Genomic DNA, 6,385 nt, shown 5'->3' on the forward strand with positions numbered 1-6,385 from the left:
AAACATGTGGATATGACTATTATAACTAGATCACATGTATCCCGAGCACACATAAATTTATGATAAACTAAAAAATAAGATAAAATAAGCAAGTAGCAAGTATATTTCCTCCCCATGTATTTTCTCCTTTTTATTATATACAGAGTTTATTATTACATGCCAAAATAATTAAGAAAGAATAATATACAAATAGAAATAATAAAACAGGAACTAAAATTATCTGAATTCTGTTCCAAATGAACTCTTCATGTTTTGAACTTTAAAATTCAAATCCCGCTAAACCATAAAAAAATACAAGTAGTATATAAATAATATAGAAGTATAACATGATTATATAATTTTACTTCAATAAAGTAAACAAGGAAGGCAAGAACATTTTTTTCAAAATAATAAGCTAACATATAAAGAAAGGTTGGAACTAACTCGGATACTTTAGGAAAAATAAGTAAATAAAAATCTGAACCGTGAAGACAAGCTAAAAACAGAATATAAAAGTATGCTGGAAACCCTTTTGTTTTTGTTTGAGGTGTTTTGTAAAAAATATGAAGTAAAAAATATTTTCTTTTCTTTTCTTTCTTTTTCTTTCTGTATGTCTGTGTCCCTCTCAAATAAATATGAAGGGTCTTCTTTTATAGTGATAAGAAGACAATCAACAAAAATCTCAATCTCATTTTAGTCAAATTTTTCTCCGATAAGTCATAGAAAGAATAAATATTTCAAAGGGAAGTGACAAAATTTTTAATAACAAAATCAACCAAGATTCTTAATAGCACAATTAGTCAAAATTTCAACCACCAAATCAATTCAAATCAAAAAATGATGGAAAGTCAAGGTAAAAGACAACTAACACTGCCAAAAAGTCTGAAACTTATGCTTAAAGGGATTTACTATCAATAATTGATAAGAAGCTATAAAACTTAATCAGAATAAGTATTCAAGTATTCGAACAAAATTTCAAACTTTCAACAGTGTAATAATATTTCAGATTTCACAAGCAAACAAAATCAAAGTATGGGTATAAACAAAAATATAAAAAAATATTGCAACTTTGACATAAATGTTTAAAATAAATTCAATGGGAGATTTCCACAGATCTATATCACAAATAAAACAAAATCATTAAACCTAAACTTAAGGCAAAAATTCATCGACTTCATGATTTTTACTTAGCAAACAATCATTACGAAATTCATATTAGATATGTAGGCAAATTAAGCTTAACAACTCATAATTTTTACATAACAAGCAATCATTACAAAATTCATATTAGATCTGTAGGCAAATTAAGCTTAACAACTCATGACTTTCACATAACAAGCAACATCCTAAAATTTATGTTAGATCCGTAAGTAAATCAATCCCACCAAATAAAGTTTAAACAAAAAATTAGAACGATAATACCGAAGAGGACTTGTAAAGATCCGTCTTTAATAGAACGATCTGATCTTTCATCTTTGTGGCATCTCGTCTTCATCGTCGGAGCTTGCTGGAGGAGGAACGGTTGTCTCGCTGCTGTTTGTGTCGAGCTGCTGCCGTCGATGACGCTGCTGGCTATCGGAGAAGGAGTTGTGACTGCTGCAGTTGTTAGTGATGGTGTTGGGCGGCTGCTGGCTACTACTCGTGGTCGCCGGAGTTGGAGCGACATTGGAGATGGAGGAGGGAGAAGAGCGATGTTGTGGCTGCTGCATTGAACAACTAGCAGCGTTCATGGTGAGATGTGATGGAGGCACAGTGATGAAGAGGAGAGGGAGAGATCGGCGGGTATGGCGTTGTTGAAAGAGATCAAGAGAATAGGGTGGCGACGTGAGGGAGAGAAGAAGAGAGTAGCGGAGGGTCATTTGGTTGGGGTATTTTTTGGCGAGAGAGGGGTGAAGGTGCGACGGCTTGTCTTCTCTTCTCTTTGGAGAAGATGAAGAGTAGAGAGAGAGAGTTCTCTTAGATGAGGGAAAAAGAAAAGTCAAATTAGTTTTTGGGTTTGGATTGTTAGAGATAGGAAAATAATAAAATCAAATCGTGGCCATTGATTAAGATGTAATGGATGGTTGAGATTAAACTTGGGATTTTAAAATTATAACACTACTTATATATATACTATGTATATATATATATATATATATGACGTACGTATGTATATAATATGTACTAAAATAGATGCATAACTAACATAGTTAACTAAAATATATGATAAACTTAATTAAGTAATGACCTTTTATATGCACATGTATACGATACGTATTAAAATAGATATGTAATATGTATATATTAATATGAATAAGTAAATTATAAAATAAACTTAGTTAAGAAATATTTTTTATATAAAGAAAATACACACGGATACATAATATATACTAAATAGATACGTAAGAATATTTGAACGTATTAAGCTTATTATTTTAAAAATAAAAATAATAAAAATAGTAATCATAATATTAATAAATAGAAATAATATTATAAATTATGAATGACAAAATATATGATTTATTGGGTAAAATTAAATATAAATTTATTTATTTAATAAAGAGATAATTTTGAAAAATGCCTATTTATTAAGATAGCAATCTGAAAAGTAGTTATGGGTTGGTCAAAATTGGGTGTCAACATCTATATTATCTATAAATGATAGAATAATTATATAGATTACCTTTGTGTGTGTAGAAGTTCCATGTGATTGAGTTGGAACACTTTTAACACAAGGAGGACTTGAAACTTTGCCTCTTCCTCCATATCTTCCTCTACCACTTTCATTGTTTCTGATGGCATGGTGAAATTCCATGTGATTGAGTTGGAACACTTGTAACACCTGGAGGACTTGAAACTTTGCCTCTTCCTCTACATCTTCCTCTACCACTTTCATTATTTCTGATGGCATAATTTTTCACATATTAGTGCATATAATTAAAATTATATCTTTTACAAATGAATATATATACCTGTGAAGAAGCTCTAGGTGATTGGGTCGAACCACTACCTGTTTCTCCACCAGCAGCCTGTATTTGATATATCAGTACATGTGCATATAGCTTACATTTGAAAGTAACAAATAAAAATACTTGTGCCTGAGAAGTTGTTTCAGCTGATTGACTTGGACCACTGCCTCTTGCTCTATCAGTAGCCTTTATATTGATATATGAGTACATACACATATAACTTACATTTGAACCACTCAAATAAAAATACATTTGCCTGAGAAGATATTTCAATTGATTGACTTGGACTAGCTTTGTCTCTTGTAGGACATCCTCTTTTATTATGTCCTTGCATATCACATTTTGGTACAAGTCATAACATCACTACACTTGCTAAGCTTTTCAGTTTTTCTACTTTTATTTGCCTCTTTTCTTTTAACCTTACTTGATCTTCCAGGCAGCTTCTTGATCTTTGGTGACTCTACAATTGGATTATTTGATGTTGACCATATTTCATGTTATTTATTGGCTGAATAAAATAGGCATATATGCTGAGGTATGTATCCTTGCTATAACAATTGTCCACCTAATTGATTGGTTCCAACTCCTTCTAATGAATCTAGTGAAGGGTAGCAACACCATAAGGACAAGGAATGCTCCTAAGTTGCCAAGATCTGCAACTACAACTCCTATTACTAATGTCCACAGTATGTGTAAAATCATAGTGCTTAATCTCAAAACCTCTTTTTGTATCGACCTTTTCCCTTCGTTATGGATAAGCTAATGGGGAAGAAATTCGAGCCATAAAATTTTTAAGTAGTAACTTGAAAATTTTGAGTTTAGGCCAAACTTGGATAAAATCTGAGTCAGGTGAGATCTGGGGTAATCTGGTAATGGATGGGTGATTAAATTTGGAGTTGGATAGCTTGAGATGATATTTAAGACATTAAGGAATATGTACGACTTTATAGAATTGAATACATGCGAGTAAAACTCTCATAATTGATCTTAGCATGAAAGCATTATTTTAGAACATTAAGGTTTGAGGGTGTGTTACGAAATAGACGTTTGGGATTGAAATCCTGAGTTTCTATCTCCGTGAAAGCTGTCACAAAGGGATTATTCCCACTATGGTAGGGTCAATGGCGCCATGGTGGGACAGTCGCAAATTTAAATGGGAAAAAGACCCAAAACCATTTTTAATACTCCCATTTCATTCTTGAGAGATCAGAAGCAACCTAGGGATGTTTTCCTTCAGTTTTCCACCAATTATCCTTCTAAAGGTAAGTTAATCATTCCTCCAACTTGTATTTTGATTCTTAGAACCTAGAATCCATGGTAAATATCTTAGTAGAGGGTTCTTGGCCCAAATGTAATGGTGGGAAAAACTCTAGTTAGTGGAGATGATCATGAAAGTAGTCAAGGGTTAGGATTCTAATATAATCTGGTATCTTAGGCCATTGTTCATTAATTCCTTTAATTTTTTTATTGTTTTTAGACCAAGAACAAGCCAAGAGACTACGAAAAGGGAAATTTCCAGTTCTTTAAAGTTTTTAAGGTTTGGTTTCGAGGTAGGTGATGGTTTGTTTTCCTGTCTTTGTTATATATGCCTATTAATTGCAATTGATAGTATTACATACATGTATGAGACTAGGGAAAGGGGTAATAAACTTAATGAAATAACTATTGTGATCAATTGCATGCACTGAACCAGATACTTGATTGTGCAAGTTGTGAATTATTCATTGTTGATTGTGATTGTGATTGTTGTTGTTAGATTTGTTACCATACCAGTACATATTGGATTGGGTGTCACGCTGATTCATAATTGTATCAGGTACCACACTAGTACGTATTAGTTTGGGTGTCACGTCAATACATATTTGATCAAGTTCCACGCTAGCACAAATTTATAGTTTGGGTATGGTTTCCATGAGAGGACCACTGTTGACCGTTGTATTTGAGATTGACACTGTGAAACTATATATTGCTTATGCAATGATAATTAGTAATGTGTTTCCATATATGCATGTCTTTACTATGTTGTAGTTACTTGTGCATATTTCACTTACTAGGTTGGCACCGTGATCCTACTAATACACCATTCTTATGTGTACTGATACTATACTTGCTCTTCTTTTATGAGTACACAACACATTCAGGCGGATGCTGACAGACCTCAATTAGGAAATCAGTGACTGAAGGATTCAATGGCGAACCAGTTCTTTCAGGCTACCATGAATTCTTCTCAACCTTAGTCTTTTTCTTTTGGACTGAGACTGTTCCAGACCTTAGTTTACTTTATTGTTTTCGGGGTTACATCCCTTACTCGTGGACTTGTTACTTAGTAGTTTTTGTACAATGACTTTCAGATTCTAGGGGGGTTGACTTCTATATTTGGCTATTTATGATTGATTGTTAATTCTTGAGTTTATGGGAACTTAGCCTAAAACTTATATAAAAGCTATGTTTTCATTTTTTAAATGCCTATTCTATGTTAGGATGTCAGTTGGGGTATAGTTTTGGTTTCTAATTGGAGGGATAGTGTGGGTGCCCTTCACGACCCAGTTGGGATCGTAAAAAGATTGGTATCAGATCCTTAGGTTAGTTGTTCTCATTTTACCAAAATGAGTCTAGTCGAGTCTTGCGAAGTAGTACAAAAACGTTCGTACTTTTCCTAGAAAGGCTACAAGACTTTAGAAAATCTCTCTACCTTCTTCTCCCTTTGTGCTATATCTTGATTCTAATTGGTATCTAGTGATCCAAATTAATATCTAACCTCTTTCACTTTCTTATCCGTAGATGGTTAATATGCAATACAACAGTGTCTGACCTATAGCTCCTATAAATAAGCAATAAAGGGAGCCTTCAGTGAGAAGATGTGGCCGAGGTAGGGGTAGCGGAAAAGGTCACGACAGAGGGCGGGGATGGGCAACATCTACTAGGGATGAAGCTCAACCTAAGGAGGTTCCGAGAGGACAGGCCCATTCCTCACCCCAGGCTGAGGTAAAGGAAAATATAGAAGTAGAGGTTAAGGAGAATACTGAGTAGGAGAAGAGTGCAGAGGCTGAGGATGCAAGGCTTCCCCATTTGGAGCCAACTATAACTCGGTAGATTATGGCTTTTTTGAGTGGGTTGGTCGGCTTTGGGGCCATTCCCACAGTGCCCGTTGCTCAAGCTCTAGTCACTTGTCTTGTTGCTACTACAGTCTCTTAGATGGATGGAGTATTGGGCACTGATTCCTTCTTTCGTCCACTTTTGGGCCCAATGATGAGTGGCACTGAGCAGGAAATGTTGACCAAGTTTTTAAAGCTGAAGCCTCTAGTGTTCTAGGGTTCTAAGAGCTAGGATGCCTACTAGTTCATCCTAGATTGCTATGAGAGAATTCACAAGTTGGTAATAGTAAACATGCATGGAGTTGAGTTTGTGACTTTCAGTTTCAAGGTGAGGCTAAGCAGTGGCGGAGAGCCTTTGAATGC

The sequence above is a fragment of the Solanum dulcamara genome, chromosome 4 (assembly GCF_947179165.1).
Source record: "Solanum dulcamara chromosome 4, daSolDulc1.2, whole genome shotgun sequence".
NCBI classification, from domain to species: Eukaryota; Viridiplantae; Streptophyta; class Magnoliopsida; order Solanales; family Solanaceae; genus Solanum; species Solanum dulcamara.